The 26465-nt window shown below is 47.4% G+C and overlaps 1 protein-coding gene and 1 long non-coding RNA gene across 7 annotated transcripts in view; one reads left to right on the top strand and one right to left on the bottom strand.

Annotated features, from left to right (window-relative positions):
- The window catches only part of SLX4 (SLX4 structure-specific endonuclease subunit), a 785402-nt gene extending 778270 nt beyond the window's left edge, over positions 1-7132 (bottom strand). For 3 of the 4 annotated variants that reach the window (XM_069646855.1, XM_069646858.1, XM_069646862.1), the window contains exon 1: positions 6305-7132. The gene's annotated coding sequence lies outside the window, so the exon portion shown is untranslated. The remainder of the gene's footprint in view (positions 1-6304) is intronic. The other variant, XM_069646856.1, reaches the window with a different exon arrangement.
- A 137-nt stretch (positions 7133-7269) lies between these two features.
- On the top strand, positions 7270-26465 carry LOC138569152 (uncharacterized). Of its 3 annotated transcripts, none has more exons than XR_011303155.1 (3): positions 7270-7302; positions 14054-14238; positions 15388-26465. It is a non-coding gene; the product is annotated as an uncharacterized lncRNA (long non-coding RNA). The 3 variants fall into 3 exon arrangements; XR_011303153.1 differs by lacking the exon at positions 7270-7302 and adding an exon at positions 8155-8260; XR_011303154.1 differs by lacking the exon at positions 7270-7302 and adding an exon at positions 8841-8923.

The following is a 26465-nucleotide window of genomic DNA, read 5'->3' as shown; positions in this document are numbered from 1 at the left end:
CCCCTGAAGCTAAAGGTCCTTAAGGAATCCAAAAAATAGCCCCAGCCTTGCTCGACGCTTTAAGTGTTGGAACTTGCCCTGGTCTAAAAGAATGACTTTAGAGACCATCCTGGGGTCATCTGATGATCATCGAACTACACTAGAAGTCATTCCCACATCATCAGACGTCATCACGCTGTTAAAGTCATCAGCAAATATCTCAGAATGGTGGGTGATGATTTGGGGATGAGCTTAGGATGACTTAATGAATATGCTAACATCATCCCCATTTTAGAAAACTCTGTTCCTGATGCTTTTAGGATGACCTACTGATCACTTCAAGAGATTGCACGTTTGTCCCTGATGATTTGGGGATGATTCTGGGATGACCTGCCGATTACTTCAAAAGCATTGCCATGAAACAGGTTTGTTCTTGATGATTTGGGGATGACTTACTGATTACTTCAGAACAGTACGTTTGTAGGATGATATGCAGACCAATACAGATTGTCATTCTGCTTTTGCTTAGTTGCACTTATGCTGAATGATCCCCCACCATGGCAAGGGTAAAGCTTGAGACTATGTTGGGCCAAAGTGGAAGCCAGGGGCCTAAACATAGCATGCACCCGTGAGAATCCTTTGCCATCCCAGTCAAAAGCAGGCACCCATCACCCTCACAAGCCCCAATGTGGCATGGATACAGCCTGAGACTATGTTGGGCCACAGGGGAAGAAAGAGGCCTAAACATAGCATGCACCCACTGGGTGAGAAACCTTTGCCATCCCAGTCAAAAGCAGGAACCCAGCACCCTCAAAATCAATACATTTCCATGCTGATTGTTAGGTACAAATTGGTGTAGTCACACTGTGAGACTACACAACACTTATCTGCTTGGTATTAGGTAAGCCCACCTTTTGGTATAGGTCTGAACTACACAGTTTGGCAGTGTGACTGAGCAGTCAGGCCTATCTCAAGAGGGATAACTGAGCTGTAGAGCTGTACAAATGAAATCTGTAAATACAGTAGCCAAGTAACACTTACACTCAAGGTTTCAGTTATAAATAGTTGTTTATTTAATTAACATCAATTTTTAAATAAGCGTGCAATTCATGTAACAATGTAAATATACTTCAAAATTACTTTTCACAATCAGAGCAAGTTAGTGGATAATCTTTGGATATGCTTCATACACAATTGCTACACCCTGGGGTGACTTCAATCACAAGGACAGTAATGGCATTTATGTATCACATTAGGTTGCAGAAAGGAAAGGTTTAAAGGAAGGAAAAAGGTTAAACAGGTTCTCAGTATATGTGAGGACAACTAAATCTTCCAATGAAATCTAGACAAGCCTTTCCCAGCAGTAACAGTCTAAAACAAGTTACTACCTATGAGGGACAAACCATATCAAGTCAGTGGGCTAGAAGAGTCTGCAGGGAGCCAGGACAGCCAAAGTCAATTTGAAACAGTCTTTGGAGCGGAGGTACTTCTTAGAATCAAAAGGCTTGCACAAAGTTAGAGAGTTTGTTAGAAAATCACTTGTAGGGTCACAAGCTGTGAAAACAGAGTTGGAATCAACTCTAAAAGTAAGCCACTGCAATTCCCAACTGAGAAAAGCAAGGCTACGAGACAGTGAGGTAAATACCCTAAGTCTAAACAGTACCTCTGGTTTGAAGAAGAGTGGTCCAGCTGGCTTCTGTCCTGCTACAGCGTTACAGACCCTGTGTTCCTGAGCCTTAGTTGTGGGGATAAGAGGGAGGACATCTCCTGCGGTGGTACTTCGGAGGTCATTGGCAGCTATGGGCTCTTTTCGGTTTCAGCGCTTAGTAAACAGCACTGTTGCTGATCTCTGGTACCGGTTGGGCTTCCTTCACTCCTTGGGTCTGGTGAGGGGACTCTAGCTCTGGGTCGTCCTGCTTCTGGAGGGTCCTTAGGAGACTCCTGGAGCTTCTAGCCGGATTTCAGACATTTCACTCGACTACGGATTACTCGACCCATGGCACTTGGTTCTTGCAGCAATGAAGAAGTACAGCCAGAGAAGATGGTCCAGTGGAGTTAGTCTCTGTGTTAGTTGGTCCCACTAACTAACCCAAGGGGAGAAGTCGTCCAATCCGAAGCTTCTCTGTCTGGAAAGGGAGTTTCAGCACAGCAGCAGGGCTTCACCAGGCAACTCAAAGGTCCAGGAGGATGCAGCAAGCTTTGTTCACGGTTTCTTCGTCGGGTGTTTCTCCCAGTGGTCGACTCTGCCTCTAGTCCCAAAACCCTCGCTTTTTAAGCAGGTTTCTCCCATTCATGCACAGCCTAGGCTGTCAATGACACATCAGGGTCGCTGTCCTGAAAGGACAGCCAGCCATTCAGGACTGGTTGCATTCAGGCATTCCTAGAGACAAAGGACAGGGGAGTTTCTGGACCCTCCCTCACATCCTGTCCTTCCAGACACACTGGAAACAGAGGCGGGCCTCAGGGCTGAAGTGCGCCAAAGGCAAGACAAACAAAGGGCTCCAATCTGTTCGACGCACAGAGTAAAACCCAAGAAAGACCTCACAAACAGAAAATTGCAAAAAAAGAAGACAGGGGCCGTTTTTATAAAATGGTCACCTCTGGGTGCTATACTGCAGCTGGGGGGTTCAGCCTGCTGTAGAAAAGCACAATGGTAGGAAAAATTAAACCACTGCCACTAGCCATTTAAAAGTAGGGAGGGCAACATACAAATGTTACATGAGAATGTAGGATAAGGAGCTACTAGGTAACCCCCCAGCACTCCACTTAAGATGGTGCGTGCTGGACCCAAAAAAAGAAAAGGTAAGTAAAGTCAATTTCACTTTACTATTCTTGGGAACAGTAGTTTACACAAGAAAAGGTATTTTTAAACCTTATGAGAAATCTAAAGGATTTCTCAGTGACACTGCACTGAAGGTGCAGTGTGTCACCATACAAAAAGTAGATGCATATGGAGTTTGTCAGACTACAGTGAAAACATAATCCAAAATGTCAAAACACATGAGGCAGTGGGAAAAAGGTCTCACTCACTACAGGGTTAAAATTAAAAAGTCCTACAGTCCAGCAAAAGAGCTGGGGGTCTCTAAGGTTGAACAGAATTAGCACAGAAATGAGAATTCTCCGCAACATCACTGCACCAATATATGGCAGTATTCACATGCACTCCTTCACACATTATTCATGTTTGCTTTGCGCAAAATCCAATAATCAACAACCATAACGAAAAGTACCTCCAGAAGCAATAAACAAACGGAACCACAAAGTCCCATCAACTGAGGTCTCAACTACCCACAACCTACCAAATACAAGCAACAAGAAACCACAAACAGCAAAGACTAAACCCAAAAGACCATAAAAAACACCAATCGAAATAAGACGCCCACTAAGGAACACAACCCATGCATCATGCCTCGCCACAAGAAAGACAAAGAAGTCAGAAAAGACAACAGAAATAATAGGGAAATCCCAAACCACTCGGGAAGGCACGGACCAGCATGATCCCACAACCCCAAAAAACTCGGCAAACATCTGAGATGGCCCATGGAGACATACAAATAACAGAGCAAAGACAGACTACAATGCTCGCTACCTGTCCACATACGACAATGTGGTAAACAAAAACAGCACAGCAACAACGAACCGACAGCCAACAAGCTTCATGAATACAGACCCAACCAGGACAAAAACGGATGACGACTAATAAACCATCACAACCCGGTCTCCACCATGGACAATACCCCAACCAGAACAACAAACAAATTGGAAACCATCACACTCACTCTACACCCCCTATATCACCAAGACTGGAACAGAGGGGTAGCTACCCTATTTACCACCCAGAAACGAACCAACCCCACCATAAACCTTATCGGTCTACTCGTCAAAGAGACTGACCAACAAAGAACCACCCCACCTAAAAGACTCAACCGGGAAAAACCCACCTGGAACGGAAACCCAACCAACACCACACCGGTCAGAACAAACAATACTAACAACAACACAAAAGGTAAATCCAGCAAACTACACTGCAGCCTCAACATTAGATCCATGGCAAACCACTCAACAGAAATCAATGACTTCCTAAGCGAAGGAGGCACAGACGTGCTCTTCCTTACTGAAACCTGGCTATAAGAACTATAAATCCATCGCGAACGAAGCAATACACGACAATTATAAATTAATACACGCCAACAGAGAAAACCGAAGAGGAGGTAGAATCGCAATTATACACAAAAAACACGCCCGAGCATCTCGAATCACCACAACCAACGCGGAAGACTATGAATCCCTCCAAATCAAGATAGAACTCAATGACCAATCCAACATAGTATTCCTACTGATCTACAAACCATCTTCTTACAACCCCAACTTTGCAACAAAACTAGCAGACGAGGCCGCCATGCTATCAACCCACCACAACAACCTAGGTGAAAGAGATCCCACCGATACAAACATAGATACAACAGAAGACACACTCAACAATTGGATCACCAAGGCCATTAACCAATTAGCACCAGCTAAAACATTCAAAGCAACACCAAAAACACTGGCAGCAAAATGGTTCACAGAAGAACTGAAAAAACATCCCAAAAAAAAAAAAATAAACAACTGCAAAATGGAAACAAAATGGAGAGAACAATACACCAGACAAGAATAAAATACCAAAGACAACTCAAACTGTACAAAGCAAGTCCTCAAAGCAAAAAAAAAAATAATAAATAAATACTACGCCACAGAATCGGCAAACAATTCACAGAAAGAACTCCATCACCCCTACACACTTTGTGACAGACACTTACACCAGAGCTGGGTGTGTGTAGTAGCTGCACAGCAGTTACTGTCTCTGCAAGCATTAGCCGGCGCGTGCGTGTATATATATATATATATATATATATGTCACTTGCACCAGAGCAGGGTCTGTGTAGCAGCTATAAAGCAGTTACTGTCTCTGCAAGCATTAGCCGGCGCAGATGCAGATATATATATATATAGTCACTTACACCAGAGCAGGGTCTGTGTAGCAGCTGCACAGCAGTTACTGCCTCTCCGAGCATTAGCCTGTGCAGGTATTATTATATATGTAGTCACTTACACCAGAGCAGGGTCTGTGTAGCAGCTGCACAGCAGTTACTGTCTCTGCAAGCATTAGCCTGTGCAGGTATTATATATATATATATATATATATATATATATATATATATATATATATATATATATATATATATATATATATATATAGTCACTTACACCAGAGCAGGGTCTGTGCAGTAGCTGCACAGCAGTTACTGCGAGCATTATCCGGCACAGGTATAGTTGCGCTACTAAAAACCTATGAAATTCAGTGAAAAAAACTTTGTTAAAGGGACGTTATGGTTCCAGGTAAAACCGAAAAACCCCTGAAATTCGGCAGTTATGGTAAGATAAGCAACCATAACTCGCGCCACCGAGCACTGCTAACACCAACACCCAGTGGAGTGGGGGTAACAGGAGAGAGACACGGGGCATGAGCGGGGGTGTGGGGAAACAGCAGGGAGACACGGGGCATGATCGGGGGTTGGGGGGCAACAGGAGAGACCTACTTTTTGGTCATTTTTTAAAAAACTACTGGACGGATTTTCACCAAATTTGCAAAAGCACGCTTTCGGGACCAAGCCGCTGCTCCTGGTCCAAATTTGGTGAAAATCCGTCCAGCGGTTTGGGCTGTAGGCGCGAGCAAGACATTTTTCCCATTCAGTCTATGGGAAAAAACTAAAGTTTTGGGACCCCCCCCTATAACTTTTCCCCCCCTGGAGGAACCCTCACCAAACTTTGCAAAAAAATTCAGAGTGGGCCAAGCACTTTTTTTGCAAAGTTTGGTGAGGATTCGTCCAGAGGGGGCGAAGTTATAAGCCGCCCAAAAAGTGCTCTTACTATGGAAACACCAATTTATCCATAACTACATGGCCACTACCGTGGCCATGTAATATATATATATATATATATAGTAACTTACACCAGAGCACGGTCTGTGTAGTAGCTGCACAGCAGTTACTGCGTCTGCGAGCATTGCAGAGCCTGAACCCTACTTTAAATGAGCTTCGAGCAGCTACTGTGTCTATAATAACAGGCTGCCCCGTGTAATTTCAAAACCAGATGTTTAGAAAGTCACATAATTTCAACAAGTGAAAAGTACAATACAAGGAATTACAGCTTCAACGTGCATCCCTAGAGGTTGCAAAAGGGCTCCTCTTAACAATATAACAGAGGGGTGAGAACGTCTAAGTTGATGGATGCTAAAAGAAACGCATATAAAATTAACTACAAGAGCTGGATCGCATGCACTCACCTGATGCTGCCTGGAAACGTTTCCTAAAGGGTAGTTTTGTAGTTCCTTCTTCTTAATTACCGAAAGCGTGGGCGGACCCAGGCAGGCGCTTTACCATCCAAAAGGATGATGTGCACCTAACCCACCATTCAACACACAGCCCACACTTCCACACAAACCACCAGCTACCTAACCACAAACACACACACCCCACCACTCAAAACACCATTCAGCGAGCCCCGGAGACCGGCGTGCAGACACGCGGGACCCCGACCTGTACGCCTGCACATGCGCTTCAGGCGAGGCACCCACCACCTCGCACCGCCCCCAGGACCACCGACTACCCCCAATCCAACACCACCACCAACCCCACCGCAAACAAACACCCCCACCAACACACACCACCAGCTACCACACCACAAACACACACTCCCCACCACTCAAAACACCACCCAGCGAGCCCCGGAGACCGGCACGCAGACACGCGGGACCCCGACCTGCACGCCTGCACATGCGCTTCAGGCGAGGCACCCAGCACCGCCCCCAGGACCACGGACTACTTCCAATCCAACACCACCAGCCACCGCACCACAAACACACACTCCCCACCACACAAAACACCATTCACGCCCCCGCCCAGCCGGCTCTAAGCAGCGTCCCCCAGAGACTACTTCCCATCCGAGAAAAGACGCGTCTGCTGCTCATTGGGGAAACGGACCCTAGCAACCGATGCGGACTTTCCTCAGCCCTCGCCGGTGACGGAATCTTCTGTCTCACAGGCCCAGACATGAAAATAGAAGATGGACTTCTCCCGTTTTCTAGTTCCCATTCGAGTAACGGACCCTAGCAACGCTCGCCTTCACTTCATCACGTGGGCTGCTCTGCTTCACGTGGGTTTCAACGTCCGCTTCATCACATGGGCTGCATGCGTCACGTGGGTTTCAACGTCCGCTTCATCACGTGGGTTTAAGCTTTCACTTCGTCATCTGTTTTGCACGCGAGGGAAGCAGTGTTGCCAGGTCCGCTTTTTATAAGCGACTTTGGGCTTGTTTTTGCCCAAAGTCGCTTCTAATATTTGGAGGTCGCTTGTCGCGGTTTTCGTCCGCTTGTTCGACCGTCTGTGCGCGTGTAATTGTGCGTGTTTATTTGCTGTTAAGCCCATTACACGTGGCACAGAGCGTCCTGGCAGCACTTGTGTCTTGCTCTCGGGTGCGCCCTGTATTTTGCATATGCTTAAGTGTTTGGCACTGATGGGATCGTTACTTGCCCACCAGGTGGCCCATCAATGCCAAATGCCTAAACATATGCAAAAAAAGCGCACTTTAAAAGTTTTGTCATGCAGGCAGACACACTGACATGTAAAGAAGGGGATTGGTTTAGTTTAGCAAGCATCACTCTATAGCAATATTACCCTGGTGATATCCCCAGTGCTGACGCATTATGCACTAACATCCTTTATTTATTTATTTTTTAAAAACTTTTTTTTGCAAGACTGGGTTAGAGGATTATTGGAATCTATATACAACATTTTCTCAGAAAGATGTATTCAGGAAGGCCATGTTTCTTTTCAGCTTCCAATTGGCCATGTTACAATATTATATAGCGCCTTGGATTAAGGCGCTATATAAAACAATAAATACAAATATTTAAGGGCCGTATTATTTTGCAATCTGGGACTTCTAGTCACCATGCAATAAAATATTGTTGTTCTAACACACTATGTCAGTGTTCTGTCTATGTATGTTTTTCTTGTTGTGTTATGTTTCTTACTTTTGAGACCTTTCCACAACTTTTTAGGTGCACGCTTGTTTTTTCCGCTTATTTGGATGGGAGTCAGCTTGTTTTGGGCTTGTTTTTGAAGGGCATTCAGCTTATTTTTTCCTTCCGACCTGGCAGGGAAGGCAAGGCGGCGTCGCGGTCGCGGAGCGATTTCTCCGTTGCAAAGAACACTGCGTATAGTTGGTTATTTGGGTTCTGGTAAGTCTTAAAGTTATCTCTTGTTGATTGTTACTTTAATACAGAGCGGCAAAATTGGGAAGGGGGTATTTCTGTGTATTTTGGGGGGTGAGATTTACTTAAAGTACAGGTGGATTCAGTCGGTTTTGGGCTTTTCTCGTGCAGATGTGCGATTTGCCAGTGGGAGATGTGTTTTATGGCGTGGGGCTGGGCACAGTGCGTTCCTCCCGTCCCAATGGGACTTCCACTGTACCAGTGAACAGTACAGGGAACGACTAGTTAGCCTCCCCGATGGAGGGGGTTGCAGGATTTGGTATGTCCAGCAGATGGGGATATGTGTCTTATGCAGACAGACGCATATGGGTACGAATTACCAGCATTTCAGTTCTTTATTTCTCCTGCAAGGGGGGAGGGGCATTTGGAATTCCCCGGGGAGGGGATTGTGCATTTACCCCTTTGCAATGTGTGCAAGAGAAGGCTAAACGTAGGCCTTGTATTGCTTTCGTTATCAACCACACATTTAAAGTCCCTACGAGACCCGCTAGCATTGTGTTTGTTTTAAAGTTTGACGATAGTTTCTGAAATGCCTTTAAGGCATAACGCCGGTAACGTGGGACGTCGTCTACGTGCTTAGGAAGAGGATCGCGGAGGAAGGAGCGCTCCACGCCGTGCACGGGCAGGCAGGTATTTATTTGTAAGGCGCTTATTCATCTCGGCGAAGCGCCTGGTATATTTGATATTTTTATTTACATCGAGCTCATCCACAGGTGTTTCACAGTGGGAAGGGAGGGGAAGGGGGGAGAACAAAAGACCGATGGGTTTGTTTTTCCTATTTTGATTTTAGTTGCACTAACAGCGGATCTTTGTGTGTCTTCTTGGCTGGTATCCCCATCCTCGGCTCCACCCACCCCCAAATAGAAGTGCTTTATGGCCGTGCGGCCGCACACGCCTAGGGAATTTCATGGCAGATTCGGCTGCCGCCATCTACCACCTTATACAGTGGTGGAAAGGAGAACAATTTGGGGGCCGGGGGTCCCCACAAGGGCCGGGTGAGGGCGAAGGTTAAGGGGGCGGTTTGGGGGCGGAGCTGGCATTTGACCTCCGATCAAAGGAAATGTCCAAAATAATAGTTTTAAACGTCGAAATTTCTTTCATGCTGCTGCTTTTCCAAACTATATATCAATTCCACTTCCATGGCACTGGTGATGTTACTTTACTATGTCAATAACAGTTTTGACCAGTGTTGCTGAGTAAATATTCTTTAAAATGCACAATTTGCATCCCATTTTATAATTTAAAAAAAAAACATCCCCCCTTGAGTACTATTCAAACCGGGTTAGAAAAGCAATGAATTGCCATTTACAACTGGGCCACTTTTTCATTGGTGCCCGAGACAATTTTATGGCCCAGTCAGACCCGCACATGTACACGGGAGCAAACCGTACCAGCCATCTGTACACCTAAACTAACAGCAATGTTCGTCTACACTGTGATCTTAGCTCCTGCAGAGCAGTATTTTAAGCAGGCTGTGAAAGAATTGTTAAGAGCAATTACTCTAGTTAATGGTGAAAGAGCAGATAGCCTGTGGGGAAACCATGATTTAATTGTGTGAACAATTTTTTTACAAAAAGAAGCAATTCAAGTTCTCCAGTGCATTTGCTTAGTTATGAAGTTCATTAGCTATGTAGTCGCGTCTTTACTCTCTCATCAGCTTGGACAAACAAGTGAATATTTCTTTATCGGTCAGATCCTTTTTGTCACTTATGCGACCAGGCCAATCATTTTGAAGAAACCCACCACTGCGATGACCCAGTTCGTCTTTTCACCGCTTATTAAGCGGGCCCACCATTCCTGTTCATCATAAACATATACGTTATTAAGCAGCTGGCCTAGCCATGTGGATCTTTATTTTGAGAGGCCTGTACAGGATAGGAGATGCCTTCTTGTCTCGATTTGATTATCTTGGGTGCAGAAGCGGCATTTGTTTGAGTCCACCTGTCGTCTGATCGCTAAGATCTCGTTTGTGCTGATTAAGTTCAGGTGAATTCTCATGAAACTTGCTCTTAGAGCTTTGTCTGGGATTTTCATGCGGTATGGTATAATCTTTACTTTTTTTGGATTATATGGCAGATCCTTTGTCAGGCTGCATTCAGAGTCTGTATCCAATCCATTTCTAGGATCTTTTTATTGACTTTCCCTGGATTGGCGATGAGGTCCTTTTCTGAACTTCCGATTTTTTTTTTTTTCTTCTTTTTTTTTCTTTCTCAATAAGCTCATGTTCTTCTCCATTTTGTGAGCATTTGGTTTTCATCGTTCAACATTGCTCTGTTGATTATCTCCAGAATTGATTTCGCAGCCAGTTGAATGATCTTCCTGTATAGCATCAGACCGCTTCTTTCAACGCTTTCAGGGAGGACAAACCCAGTTCATGTCAAATCAACACCATAGGAGTCGACTGTGGCAATGACAGCACTTGGCGCCATAAGCAACATTTTCTTTTACTTGAACCACACCCTGCACAGCTCCTGCAGCTCACCTCTGAAAGCAGTTGGGTGGCTGCATTGTGTGGGATAGTTTAAATGATAATGGGGGTATTTATTCATGCAATGTTTGTCGGATACAAGTATCCGACAAACATTGCATAAATCGGGTCATGGTTGAGGACTTTACCTTCCTCTGGTGACCCTGTGCACCCTGCACAGGGTCACCAGAGGAAGTTAGTTTGCTTTTCCTGCAGCTGTGACCTGTATCAAAGTCCTACTGTGTACACGTAGGGGGCGGAGCCATTGGAGTGCTCATGGCGGCAGTGAGCTGCTCCGCCCCTACTCTGTGCTGCCTCCTTTAAGTAACCCAGCGCAGAGCATGGGTTTGCGGCGGCTGACTGGCCGGATCCGGCTACACGCTTGGTACGGAATCTCGGATCCGGCGAGAGCCGGCCCAATGACCAGCGCTGCCGTTTGTGCAACACGGCTTTCACTGTTAAAACAGCAATGGCACACTACGACGGCATGCAGTTCCCTTGGTATGATTTCTGTAACTTTACTGCCTTTACGAGGTGAGGGGTTCTGAACATTGCAGGGAGATGTGCCTGACTTTACTGCTCAGTGCTGCCAGGCAGTGCATTGACCCAGTACCGCCCGCCCCCCCAAATATTTCTTTCTCTCTGTATAGGACCGACTTCCTTGATTTACCTGCGTTGTCTCACTGACTAGGTGCCTGCCCGTTGCTTTGCTAGTATACAGTGAAAATGCAAACGCCTATCTATTGCGAGCAAGATAACAATGAGTATTTAGCCCTAAAAAAATAGCCATACTGTAGGCAGAGGTCTTCTATCCGTGGGCCGTGTGATCCAGGACAGCGAGAAAAGAGAAAATACATGCTCAGTCAGTGCAATGTGATTCTGGGGGGGGGGGTCGGGGGAATAAAAGCAGCCTGGACGTGCGCTTTCCTGCATTTGGATCGCGTGTCCACGCTGCGTTGTTGCTTCTTGCTGGTGCCGCCAGCGTCTTATTGCCTGGTAAGGGATGCCGCTTCTCAGCTCAGACTGCTGCCGCACAGTTGGAGGGAGTGCCGGGAAGCAAGCGTTTCAGGTCTTTGTCGGTCCCTCTCTCCCTTTGGACCCACAAAGACAACGCGTGGGGAAAGGTGAGCAGGGGGGCCGGATCACTGCAATGCTGGTTCCCCCTGCACCCCTCTCCCTCTGTGCCCCCACCTTGCTTGGCCATGGGGGAAGAGGCGAGCAGCGACGGAAGCACGCATTTCCAGTGTTGTATGCTATCCAGCTCCCCCACAGCAGATTGCTGGGCTCTCCAGCAATCTGCTGTGGGGGAGCCAGATATCATACAACACCCCCTGCTTTGGCTTTCCCTCTGCCTCGTCAACCCTCTGGTCCATGGGATGGCGCTGGCTGTGTCCGAGATCATTTGCCAAGCAGCATTAAAAGTGACGTCTGTTTGGTTCCACCTATCTGTGAATCTGCATTTTCAGATATGAACGTCATCAAATCGAAATTACAAACCCGCCGGACCGATGAGCATCTGAGTGACTCCATTTGAGTTGCTGTATCAAGTTATACAACAGACTACAGAGCACTGGTGGATGGCATGCAGTGTCAACCTTCACACTGAATGTCCCAATCATTTTCCTACATTGTGAAAGTCTTTCTATGAGAACTTCTAATAAATAAGAATGCAATAAAGAGATTTTCCAACTTATTAACATAATTGTGAAGGGATATGTTATTCCTTATATTTATAAAGGGAAAATTACAGCTAAAAAAGTACAGTTCCAATGTTTATGAACAACCCCAACCCCTGATATAGCCTGCAAGTAGCTTTTGGCCCCTTACTGAAAGTAGCTCACGCCAACATAAAGTTTGGAGACCCCTGAGAGGGCACAATGCTTGTCATTTTCAATAAGTTGCCCAGACAGCTTTTTGCCAGTGCACAGATACCGGCTGGCATAGATTTCTCTTGTGTGGGGACTGTTGAGGTGTGGCTTGTGGGAAGCGCGTGTGAGTTTCGCAGCATTTTTAATATTGCTTAATTCTGAAGCAGTATGCCAAGTGGCAAAGTTTTGTTTGGCTAGCATGAAGGCTGGCTAGGTTTTGAAGTGTGTGGCAGACTGTTTGAGCCGCTGTGTGGTACGGGTGTGCTGCACACACTGCCAGGTGTAGTCTCAGGCTGGGGGTGGTTGTAACGCCCTGATGAATGAGTTCTTCGATTCCTCTTTCTGGTGGCACAGGGTGCTTTGGGCTTAGATTTGTTGTTGTAATTCTACGCACAGAGAATGGTTGCAAATATTGGCCATCCAAACTCTCATGATAAAGGGAGAGAAAAAGACTCCTCTAACCAACAGTGGACAGATGCCCGCCCCCCCAACCCCCCGCCCCGTCTATTTATTTCTCTTAACAATGCTTGCAACCTGATCATTGCTGAACACCAACCAACTAAAAAAAAAAGTGCCATGTCCAGCAACTGAATTTGCATTAAAGGAGAGTCTCAACGCCCCCACCCCCTTTCAAACTGGGGAATATTGATGAGATTTGTGTAATGTGAAGTGTACAGGGCAGGTACTCTGTGAAGTTCAAGGTCAAAGCACCCCTAAAGAGGTTCTGTAAAGCTACCCCTCATAAAAAGCAAACTGTCTGGCATTCAAAGATTCATTTTGTATTGTAATGCTTTTGAATATTTTTTCACTGCTGGAAGTTACGGATGCTATACCCATGAGCTTTTTATGCCATTTATTTTTGAAGAACACGCAGATGATGGCCTGTTTACCCCCGTTTTACGGGGCTGGGTGGGAGGAGACATCTGACTCTTCTGGAGATAGTGCCTGGCTCATATTAGCAAAGGCCTTCCTGCTAAGGTGTAATATTGACGGTTCCCCCAGTAAAGATCACTTTGGTAATGGGTTCTGTCCCTGCATACCCTCCTATTTCCTGCATGTTGCTGTCTGCAAGCTGGGGCCCTCTATGGTTGATATGTCCGTTCAAGAAACTGAAACGGGTGCTTGTCTTTTAAAGGGCACACACAAAATGACTGCAGCATTCTAGGTACAAGAGCTCTGCAGTTAAGAACGTATTGCCTCTCCGGAACACCCACCTCTAATTTTGCAAACAGATGCAACTAGTTAAAGCCATAATGGGTGGAAGTCTTGGGAGGAAGTTAACCAAGCACCAATCACTCATAAATCTGGACACATCAGGCAGGAACATCCATAGCAAGCCCACTATAAATTAATGGTTTTGGGTAAAGACCTGGTTCACAAATACTTGGCGTATACTAAATTAACTTTTTTTATTTCTTCTTTTAGATAATAACTCAAATCATGGTACTCTTTTTGATTCCGACAATTATCTGCATTTGAAAGGATCGGGAATTTGAGCCTTTGCAATTCCTGGTGAAGTTAATTTTAAATTGCTGATAGAGGGTATCGATGAAAGTAGAAGAGAAATACGTGAAGAAAAGGATTTCAAGGCAGTCATGCTTTGTAGTTAGGTAAGCACATTTTTTTTTTGTTTGGTTCATCTATTTGATGTTTGGGGGAGGAGGGTACATCTGACGTCCCTATGCAGAGTCGTTCCTTTTTTTCGCACATACAGATGAATGCTGCACAATGCCCACCTCATTTACAGCATCTCTTTCCTCTAGAGTAACTCTCGTATAGAGTGCTATGGGTTGAATGCCCTCGGGGACCGTAGTCCAGGTCAGAGTATGCGTGCAGCTAGGACAGAGAATGGATTGGTATTGGCGAATCGCACTCTACCTCCTTAAAGTTAGGTATGCAGTCTTTTAGAATGAAAGTAAAACAATATCGGGTCATCTGTAGGTGAATTGTTTCGACCTTAGCTGTCTTCAAGGCCTTGAAATTGAACGCTTGGTATTGTGACCAGGTTTGGAAGTTGATTGTGAAAATATCTTGAACAATTTTCTGATGGTACTTGATGATAGATGTTTGTTTATTATTTATAATGCGCCGAAAAGCCCAAGGGTAACAAGGCGCAGCAGCGCAGATACAAGAATTTGCAAGACTTAGTTACAGACAGGAAAATATATACAAGTATGAACACAGTAATAATAGCAATAAGCGGTAAATATAAACATATGGTTGAGTCCCGAGAGACCTGTGAATGGCTGGCGCGTTGTGCTAAAAGTTTTTAGTGGTGCTTGGACATCCTGGATTGGTTCCCCAAATGGAAATTCCTAAACTATCCTTTTTTTTTTTTATACCTTACATGCAATCCTGAAAGTTTAGTCCACAGGTTGGGGAACCAATCTAGGATGTCCAAGGTAGAGCGTGATTTGCAAATACCAATCCGTTTTCTGTCCTATTCATTCAAGGTCTTTATAAGTAGACCATGCGGAATTGGTGACGCAGCTTGCTGCTATTTATAAATTATAGTAGTCACAGCACACTCTCAAGGGTATGTACCCATACACACTTTTATGTGTGCAGCTACACTGAGTTGTGGGTAGCTGCATGGGGAGAGAGGGAAAGCGCCAAGGAGAGCAAGAATAAGCAAAACCCCAAGGCGGCGGATAGGATCGCGCTTAAGGGGAGTCACCCCAGTGTACAGCTCAGGCAAAATGTTTGTTGTATTGGTAGTCACATTATGAAGTTTCAACTTGCCTTTTTCATACCCGCAGCCAAGAAACAGTATTAAGACAAAGGAAACATTTGATGAAATAACGAAAAGCTATAATTGAGGCTTTAAAAAGAAAGGAAGAGGAGAAAAAGCAGCTACTGGTGGAATCTGAAGATGCAGTGAAAAAAAGAGAATTATATTGTAAAAGCTGATGGCTGAAAACGGACTATTCCAAAATGTATTAATGGCTGTTCACAAAAGTTGGAAAATCTAGGTCTTTTGGCAGGGATGGCTAGTGTTCTTCATTCCTCCTACATTCCTTCCTCAGAACCTGCCTCTTACTTCACCTGGACAATTGATAGACACAGCATTAAATCTGCAAATGTCTGTGTAATGTTGCAGTTCCTGGCGATGTAGCTGTGCAACAACTGCAAAATATTGGAATATAAAGTTACCTGTCAGTTGTCTGCTACAAATGTTTTGTTGGACAGATCTAATTTGACAAGCTGAACTCTATCACCACGTCTTCTTAACAGTGTGTTTTTGTTAGAGTATGACAGTCATGCCTGAAGTGACACCTACATGTTACCACACACCTGTGCAATCTTTCAGATTACGGTTTAAAAAAAAATGGAATTGTAACATCCCCACAACTGAGTTTGGTTGCTATGTCAGCCCCTGCTACTAATGTACAATGTTAATTGTAGCGCACATGCTGCTCTGTGAAACTGAAGATGCAAGCGCTCTTGTGTGTAGAACTATTATAGTTGATCTGGTGAATTTGTAGGTTGGTGCCAACTTGTAAATGGTACATGTTTTTGTGCTATTGGATTTCTGTGGGGGGGTCAGCTAATGTTTTCTTCGGTGTGGTGAATGGTCGAACTAATTGCTAGCTGCTCATAGTGATATTGGATGAAGTGATCGGCAAGCTTGTCATGCAGTTAGACCTTTAACGGATTCTGTTTAGGTCACTGAAAGTGTTTGTTTTAGTGCAGTGATTTGTAATTGTGGGAGTTTATTGGGTGTGATGCCATGTTAGCTAGAGGTGAGCTATTAAATGAGGGAGTTTAGAGGTTGGTTTGTGACATTGTGGGGTGGATTTGTAGTTTTGTATACTAAATCAGCAAACCTTAGTTAATGACATTTGAGTGCTCTAGCAAAGAAGGCAAGTAACGGCTGCAAATTCCATGTTTTCCAGTACACTATTCATAAGTCTAACCCTATAGTAATACCACCCATTTTACACACAAGGAATCAAAACCCTTTTCCTAAATCATTTGAAAGAAACATCCTCCTGAAATTGTCTGCAATAATCGTTCACAATTTCAAACCCATCCTGAAGTTGTCATGAAGTAATCCTTGAGTAATACAAGATCATCACTGGAAGTAATCAGAACTCCTCTTGGAGTAGTTTCTGTGATAACTCTAGAGTCATATCATTTGAATATTTTGGCCTATACACATACTTCAGGATAGTTTTGGATGATCTCCCTGAACTAGCCATGGATGACTCTAGGATGGAGTCACCTGATGACTCAAGAATGATTCCAGGAAGATCTTCCTTTTTGACTTGGGTGGATGTGAAAAGGGAGATATGACCTACTGTGGCTTGAACGGTCTTCACACACCATCTGCTACAGCGTCCACAATGGTTAAGCATGGAGAAGGAGAATGACTGTGTCTCACATATTATTTTTCAGTTCAGTCTGTCCATCATTTCGGGAAGAAACAATGAGCAATGTGTAGGAAACCATGGGGTAAAGGTGGGTTCATTGAAGAGGAATACAAAGTGCGCCCACTGACCGGGTCACCTTCCTTCTGCGCTGAAGCAGTTAAAACGGCAGTATGTATAACTTGTATATAGCCAATGCTTCAAATATCATGCAAATGCCTTTTTTGAATTCTGCGTTAATTACTGAAGAAACCGGGCATGTTTGGTTTTAGAATAATTCGTGTACATTTCTTTGTTTCTGTAATTTTCATAAACAAAAAACTGATGAGATTTCAATAGCGTGGCTAGATATATATATATCTGTGTGAACGATATTGGGATGGCACCTGCATTGCAATTCCTGCTTTCCCATAGTTGATGAGTGAGCAAATATAACATTTTCCGTTTCACAAATACACATTTTAAGCGGTTGGCTTCTTATGCGCCAATCAGACTGGTGTATCAGCGCGTTTCCGCTCCTATTTTTCACCTCTTAACATTTACATTTAAATTCGAAAGCACGAGCAGGGACCCACCGATACTTCTGTGTATAAGGCTCCGAGAAAGCTAAGGAAAATAGTTCCCATTAGAGAAACGAACCTAGACGCTAGTAATCACGTGACTTAAACGTTACGCTCCAAGGAACGTACAGGCCATCGATTGCGTGACCTAGTTACACCACGTTCTGTTCTAAGCACGCGTGATCTTTTAATGAGCGGGAAAGCAGGCGAAGCAGCAGTGAATTGACGGAAGTATAGGGTATACATGCCATTATTTTTCAGCAACTGCGGGGGAGATTCTCTCCATACAATCAAGAAAGTTGAATTTCACCATTGGCATGCAGTGCGGTCAGAATTATTTTAAGAGAGAAGCAGTTAAAAATAGCAAGATTTTTGCTAACAAAAAAGAGAGTTTCCTGTCTAAATCGGAAGGGTTGGCATTTATGGTATAGGCCATAGGGTGACCAGGTTTAAAAAGTAAAAAAAACGGGACAGGGCAACTAACATAAAAGTAAGACTCACTCTTGAAAGTGGCTGTCAAGGCACTAGCTTCAGTAGTGCATACATGCAGTGCCTTAAGTGGCACTACAAAATGAGCCTCGGCTCATCAAGGGGGTGGGGCCTAACGGCGGGGGGTCCTGCTGGCCCGTTAGGCCAAGCCCCCCTGACGAGCCCCGGCTCAATGGACTACTGGCACCCCTGCCAGGCAGCCTTTGGAAGAGGGTGTTCATCTCTGCATTTATATTCTATAGACTTGCCTGGCAGGGGACAGCGTCTCGTCTATTGAGCCTTAATGGTGGCGCTGCCCCTCGCGAGCTGGGGAGGGGTAGTGTCACCGTTATGGCAGAAAGGGTGAGGCCGCTGGAAGCAGAGGCCGTTTTCATGAAGACTGAAACTCCCACGAATGCGCGGGAGCTTCAGAATTTAGAAAACAAGGCCTCTGCTGTTGGGTCCCCGCTTCGTACTGAAGCGGGCCCACGCAGCGAATCCGACGTATGCCAGAATAACACGCAGGAGCCGCTCTACTGCAACAACCTTCTTTATTCGTGATGCCGGCGGAACTGCCGATAACTCCCCGGTCCCTTCCCCTGACGTCACGTCCGGGACGTCATGTCCTGAGGACCCAAACTGGGTCCTCCCACACAACGATGTGGGCAACCTGACATCTCCCCCCTTTTTAACACGTTAGTTGAAGGACCCCTCTCTTACCCCATCTCCTCAATGAGTCGCATCGGTTTCATGCAACTCCTCTGCGGTCGGATTGTCTTGCGCGGGGTCGGCTCCTCCCTGGTGGGTGGGGAACGGGGCACTTCTCCTTCGGACTCTTCTCCGTCTCCCTGATATGCTTCTTCACGTGGTCTGTCCTCATCACTGTCTCGGTCCCATGTCCATTGGTCTGCTGGCATCAGTCTGACTCGTTTGAAGTGCGAGCTGTTCCGAGTTATTGTTGAGTGGTCACTCCTTTGTGCCGTGACCATAGAGCCCTTCTTGTGTGTCACGACCAGCGGTGTGGGTGCGAATGTGGCTTCCTCTTTCCTGTTCTTGGGTTGCCTTAGCCATACTTCGTCTCCTGGGTGCATTGTGTTTTCCCGAGCCCTCCTTTTCCTGTCTGTGATCTCCTTGGTTTTCGCTTTGTTCACGGTGTCATTTCTTTGCGCTTCTTGTTCCAGCGGTGTTGGGCTTTGTGGTCTCGGGTCCTCGGGTAGTCGCGTGGCGATCGGTCTTCGGAACATCAGGTCTGCCGGGCATACACCCGTGGTGCTGTGGGGGGTGTGCCTGTATTCTCGTAGAAGTTGATTGAGGGCCTGTTCGAATGGCTTGTTCTGTACATGGGCTATTTGTAGAGTCCTCTTTATGTTGGCCATGAACCTCTCGACCATGCCGTTGGCTTGTGGCCACCGGGGGGTTATGCGTCGATGTTGAAACCCCATGCATTTTGCGAATTGTTGAAAGTCGTGACTGATGAAAGTGGGGCCGTTGTCGGACTTTATGATCTTGGGGATACCATAGGCAGAGAGCATCCTGTCAATAGCTGGGATTACGCACGTCGTGGCGCTGCTCTCTACTATCTGAGCGTCCGGGTATCTTGAGTGCTCGTCCATGAGTACAACCACGTGTGTCCCATTGTTCAGTGGTCCGAATAGGTCTATTGCCAGCTCTTCCCACACTTTATTGGGCAGCGGTGAGGGTTGTAGGGGGTTTGGGTGTGGTGGGGGTGCCACTTGTGCGCAGACGTGGCAGTTGCCCACTATGTTTTCCACCAGGCGATCGAGTTGGGGGAACCAGACTTTCTGGCGCAGGAGGCGCTTTGTGGCGACTACGCCCCTGTGTCCTTCGTGGGCTAGGTGTATTATCCTTTCCCTGAGAGTTCTCGGGACGATGACCTTGCAGCCTTTTAGTATGACGTTGTCCTCCACCACGGTCAATTCATCGCGGACTTGATCTAGCCACTTGACGTCTTCTTTCGTGGTTTCCGCTTCATCCCTGGCCTGCTGTCTCATGAGGGCCGTCTTGTCTACTTGAAGGCAGTGCCGGGCGATTCGCAGTGCTGGGTCTGCTTCAGATTGTACAGACAGCTCCAGCCATCCTACCGGCAGTGGTTGTAGGTGGTGAATGATATAGTTGATGTACGCGTCCGCTATGGACGGTTGGGACGCCGTCGTGGGCATGGGATGTCGTGAGAGATAGTCCGCAGGGTTTTCCTCTTTTCCTGGACGATGCTGTATGGTGAACTTGTAGTCCTGCAAACGGAGTCCCCACCTGGCAATCCTTGGTGGCATCCTGGCCTTCGGGCTGCCGTAAATAGTGAGTAGTGCCTGGTGGTCCGTGACGATGGTGAACTCCTTGCCAAAGAGGAAGAGGTGGAAGTATTTGCAGGCCCAGACAACCACGAGGCTCTCTTTTTCCGTCTGAGAGTATGCCTGTTCTGTGGTCGTCAGGCTCCTACTGGCATAGGCCACCACGTGCGTGGACCGTGGCTCCATGTGGTCTTTTTGCGTCAATATGGCGCCCAGTCCCACAGGGCTGGCGTCCACTATCAGCTCAGTGTCACGGTTGGCGTCAAAGTATGCCATGTCCTCCGCCTGTGCGATGGCCTTTCGTATCGCTTCGAATGCTGCTTGGCACTCTTTTGACCACGTAAACGGCGTGTCCTTCCTGGTGAGAAGTCGTAGGGGATTGCTGACGGTGGCATAGTCCTTCAGGTATCTGGAGCAGTAGCTAGCCAGTCCTAGAAACGATCTGAGGTCGGTGGTGTTGACGGGGGGCGTGGCTGAGTTAAGGGCCTCCACTTTCTCCGGGTCAGGCCTCATGCCTTTATCTGAAAAGATATGCCCAAAAAACCTCAGCAATCCTTTGGAGAATTCGCACTTGTCTTTGTTTAGAGTGAGCCCTGCGTCGTCTAGCGCCTGGCATACTCTGTGCAGTGCCAGGTCATGTTCTTCCTGTGATTTGCCGTATACCAGGACGTCGTCCGAATAGTTTAGACAGTTGGGGACATGCCTGATTACCTTGTGGATCTCCTCCTGAAAAATCTCAGCGGCCGAGGATATGCCAAAACTGAGCCTTTTGTATTGAAATAGGCCGAGATGAGTGACAAACGTGGTGATGTAACGGGATTCCGGTGCTATTTCGATCTGGTGGTAGCCTTTCGTGAGGTCTAGTTTGGAGAATATCCTCGCCCCTTGGAGGAGGTGAATCATGTCCGTGATTCTCGGTGCTTGATGTCGCTCCCTTTCGATGGCTGTGTTGGCTCTGCGCATGTCGACGCATAGCCGTATGGATCCTTCCGGTGATTTTTTTGGGACGGGGACGATGGGTGAAACCCATGGTGTCGGTCCTGAAACGGGTTCTATAACATTCATTTTGATGAGCTTGTCCAATTCCTCTTCTACTTGTCTTTGGATGTTGAACGGGATGCCTCGGTAGTGTTGGGCTACCGGTTTGACCTGAGGGTTGATGTGGAGGTGCACTTTCCAGTTGCGTAGTTTGCCTAGACCTGTGAAGAGCCTGGGGAATGATTGTTCAATTGAGTCCGGTTTGGCAAAGTACTTGTGGGCCATCAACTGGTATAGGATGTGTACCAGCCCCATGTCAACTGCTGTCCGGAAACTCAGTATGCACCCACTGTTGGCTTCGGTGTCTAGAACGTATAGCGGGATCTTCGCCGTGTGTCCTTTGTGTGTGCACGTGGCCGTGATCACGCCTTTGCATGGCAGGGGTGTCTTGGACCCGTAAGGATATATGTCCACTGTGGCTTTCCGTATTTTTGGTGGGGCGGTCAAGGACTGATATGCGCTTTCGCTGATGATGTTGACCGTCGCTCCGGTATCCACGAGGAACTTCAGTGGAGTGTCATTCACTTGGAGTGTCAAAATAGGGCTGTGTTGGGTGGCCGTCGTGTTGTCCTGTAGGGCCCACACATACCCTTTCCTTCTCTGATCTTCCTCTGACGAGAGGGTGTCAGTGCTGGTGGGGGATCGGGTCTCCACGTATCTTACGAAACGCCGCCTATGCGATCTTCTAGTGTCCTCGGACGACCTTTTGTCTTCGCGAGAGTAGCGACTTCTGCGGTCTCCGTCGTCTTTCCTGGTACGCCGCCTTTCGCTGTCCGCTGGCGGCCTGGGCGGGCTCTGTGGTGTGGGCCTGCGCCATTCTTGGTATCGGTGTTTGGGTGTTGAGTGGGTAGGGGCGTTCTTGCACATGGCCCTGTAATGGTCCATTCCCCCGCACGCGGCGCACTTCTGCCCTATGGCCGGGCATGTGCCAGAGTGTGGATATTCATAGCCGCACTTGAAACATGTGGCATCGAGGTGTTTGGTGGTCTGACTTGGGTGGGTGTATATCTTGTTGATTAATTCTGTGTTGTCGCTGGGTTGGTGAATGGACACCTTGCCGAGGTTGTCCAGCTGCGAGTCCACCGCTGCTTCCATGCGGGCCAGCGCCAGGATTTCTTCTAATGATCGTTGTTTTTGTAACAGTTGCTTGCGGAAAGGCTGTGAGAGGCATCCGGCTATCACTTGGGACCTTAGCGCCTCTTCGTTGGAGTATCTGTGAAATTCACACTGTTTTAGTTTGATGCGTAGGCGCATCACAAAACTGTCTATGGACTCCCCTTTTTCCTGTCTTGTTGTGTGGAACATGTGGCGCTCATAATCCACGTTTGTATGCGGTGCGAAGTATTCAGACAGTTTGGCATGTAGTTGGCCATATGTGACGGTGTCCACATCCAGCAACTCCCCCGCAATGTCTCTTACCGCCGGTCCGACTGCCATGAACAATGTGTTTTTCAGCCTCGTGTCGTCCATCAATCCTATGGCCCCTGTGTAGAACTTGAAGTCTCGTAACCATATGTTCCATCTGGGCCCTAGGTTGGAGGTGTCTCTGATTTCGAATGGGTTGGGCATCTGCATGACTTGGGCTGCACCTTCCTGGTGTGCCTGCGGGTTGTTGTCCTGCGCAGTGTCGGCGCTTCCAGATGCTTGTCCTGCTCCTCCTGAGGAGGACGCCGGGGTGGTTGCAGTGTCCGACATCACTGTGTCGCCGTGAGGGTGTGGTGGTGCCGACTTTTGTGCGCTGTGAGATGCACAGGGGGCGCCTGCGTTGGTGCTTCCACGTAGTGAGGCTTCTGGCCTGTGCTGCTGCTGGGTGCTGAATCCTCGCTGCGTCCTCACTTAGCTTCCCACGTGTTGGGGTGGGGCCGACTGCGGAGGTGCCTCCGCGGGTTCAGAGCGCCTCTGCGCGGGTCTCTACCGTGTCACGCGGGCCCGGGGCCGCGCTCACACTGCGCTTTTTACCGTTGGGGGCGGGGCCACACGGGATGCGAGCCCGGCGGTGCCTGGGCGCTCGTGTCTCGGCCTGCACATTGAATGTCACACGGGAGCCTGGGCTGTGCTTACACGGTGCACCCGTTGCAACGTAGGGTGACGGGCTGAAGGTGAGGCCTCTGTCACGCGGGAGGCGGGGCCTTGCCGGGTGGGCACCCGTGCCCGAGGCGCGCCGACGCGCTAAACTGCTCGGCTGCAGACCTCGGCACGGTTCCTGCGGGGTCCTTGCCCGCTCGTCGCCAGTGTTGGGTCCCCGCTTCGTACTGAAGCGGGCCCACGCAGCGAATCCGACGTATGCCGGAATAACACGCAGAAGCCGCTCTACTGCAACAACCTTCTTTATTCGTGATGCCGGCGGAACTGCCGATAACTCCCCGTTCCCTCCCCCTTCCCCTGACGTCACGTCCGGGACGTCATGTCCTGAGGACCCAAACGGGGTCCGCCCACACAACGATGTGGGCAACCTGACATCTGCTTCCAGTGGCCTCATGTTTTCTCCATAATGGTGGTGCCGGCCCACGGGCATCTCTTGCTTAAAGGGATGCCTCGCAGGTGTGGCGCCACCATTATGGCTGAAAGGCATTTTTTTCTGAAGCCTGAAGCTCTCCCACACTAGCGAGAGCTTCAGGCTATAGATAAAAAGCCTTTTCATGTAGTAGACGGGGCTGCCACGGAAGATTAGTGGGCCCCGGCAAGGCCCCGCCTCAAAACAAGATTTTGGAGCCTGCCGGAGCCCACCCCCAGCAGGCCCCAGCCCACTTAAAGCCCTGCATACATGCCAACATTCAGATGCACCTGGGAGGGAGATTTCCACAGGGAAATATAGAGATGCATATTTCCCCATAGGAATGCATTGGGGCTACAGTTATTTTAGGCAGGAGACTGTGAAAAATAGCAATATTTTTCACCTAAAAATCGAGAGTCTCCTGCCTAAATCGGGAGGGTTGGCATGTATGATAGTGGTAGTAGGAGAAGTAGGTTTAAGTGTTACTGGTGGAATAGACACAATATGATTAATTTATCACAAACAACCACTATCTTAATCCATAAAATGCAGCATTTCTTCTGCGTGAGATTGTGCATTCCTGCATGCCAGCTATGAATACCTACTACCAAATACCAGGACCACTGCATTTTCCAATGGAAAAATAATGTTGGGAAAGGGGGCGCACCCAATACCGGGACAGTCCCAGCAAAACTGGGGCATATTTTCACCGTACGGAAATAGAGATCCGAGACCACAGAGTTCTAGACGCATGTTAGGAAAGATTTCTCTTCATTGCACCTTTCCTTCCATGTTAATGTTCCCCCAAAGATTTTGCTTTTGTTTTTTATCCTAACCTGACTTTTTCCAGTGGAGCACAGTGCACTACACTGGGGTTTTGCTCATCTGTTATGGGAAACTAACACGCCCTTCAGACTGTCAGTACTGTGAAACTATGTTTCTCTTAGTCTTTCACTATGTTGCCATTTCTTGGTAACTTTTTATCTATGTGCCAAACCACCTTACAGTACTGCGCATAGAGGTCCTTTTGTTTTATGGCCCTAGCCACCCTCTAAGTATTTATTGGTGATTGCACAAGTGTGCCTAGGACGAACTGGTGACAGCACTTTACTCTTATAGTATTTTGGCTTCTTTTTGATGAACCATATTGCATTTACCGCGTTTGGCTTAAGAGTGGCCAGTGCCGAAAATGGCCGTGCCACAAAGTCTTTTGTTCTGTCCTTTGGTCATTTTGTCCCTTTCCCTTCCCCCAGGTGAAGCAGACGCAGGAATTCCTTATTTGGGCATGCAGCCTCCCGCGAACACCGCAACTTTAGCAGGCTCTTGCATGTTGCGTGTGCTAGTGCCCAGGAAAAGGATTGGGACTGTCTGGTTCAATCCACACTACTGGTGCCAGTATGTCTGGTATGCCCGAATGACTGGGACCACCGTGGACCGTGATTGGTCCACATCTGGCGTGCATGTAAGAGAGCAGATCTTCGATTGGTTATCCCAGATTTGAGACGTGCTGGAAGGTTTGGCACCCTGAGCCCACTGTTGTCCCGTCGGACGCCTGTTATTGCATCGATCACTGGAGGCCTGCAAGGGCGCTTCAACCCTTTGGAGTAGTGGGAACAAGTACTCTAGGCACCTCCTGATTACCCTCCCAAAGAGCCTCAGAAGTGTTCCTAGGCCATCCAGCTCCAACCTGGGGTATCGCATAGGAGCGCTGCTGTCCCGAGTTGACACTCAAGACTCAAGGAATTGCTAGCTTGTGGTCCTAGGCCCTCTCCCACTCCTCTGGGTCGCGATTTAAGAGGGTGTGCCAGGCCACGAGCATTTGTGGTCCCTGTGTCGCCCTGCTGTGTTAACGGTCATTGTAGGAGCCTCGCCTGCCTGCCCCCCTTTGCACTGAGACATGCTGCACTGGAACTGTCCTCTTATCTTCATTGAGAGCTGAGAAAAGGCTACTGTCCCACCACAGACGATCGTCCTGCAGCCGCTGAGATCCGGAGCGACGTGCAACTGCAGGGGTTGAACCTACAAGCGACCTGGCCTAGACTAGCAAAGTTTGGCCGGACTGTGTCGAGGGTTGGTGAGTACTTGCATCACTTATCAGTGCCCCCCCCTCGGCACAGCCATTGTTCTTTACCCACGAGAATCCTTAAAAAGATACCTTAGCTGGGCTAGCCTGCGTTCCTAGCTAGTCCCGAAAGTCGCTCTGCCTGCAAGGGTAGACCCCCTCGAATAGTGGGACACTGTTCTTCATCACCTCAAACCCCTTTCTGAACTGCTACAGCTCCCTGAAGAGGACCCGCTTTCTCTCATTACACGTACGTTTTCAACGCAATACTGTACTTTTGAGCACACGGCTCCCCACATACTAGGGCTATACTGCTTAATTTAGGGATTGATTCTGAAGAACTGCCTAATGCTATATTTGTGTTAACCTACCCTTCTGTTACAGGTTGTGGCTGTGTTTTCCCCTTTACAGCATTAGGCGCAACATAACTGTATACATGTTAAATAGTGAAAGGCTTGTGTGGTAACTGTTTTATATTACTGGTTTATTCGTGTGTAATTATTAAGACATATAATAAATTTATATGTATTTTTATA

This window comes from Ambystoma mexicanum, chromosome 2q (assembly GCF_040938575.1).
Source record: "Ambystoma mexicanum isolate Mex_15411 chromosome 2q, UKY_AmexF1_1, whole genome shotgun sequence".
Taxonomy (NCBI): domain Eukaryota; kingdom Metazoa; phylum Chordata; class Amphibia; order Caudata; family Ambystomatidae; genus Ambystoma; species Ambystoma mexicanum.
The sequence above is the reverse complement of the archived record's forward strand: the minus strand, read 5'-3'. Positions and strand labels throughout refer to the sequence as shown.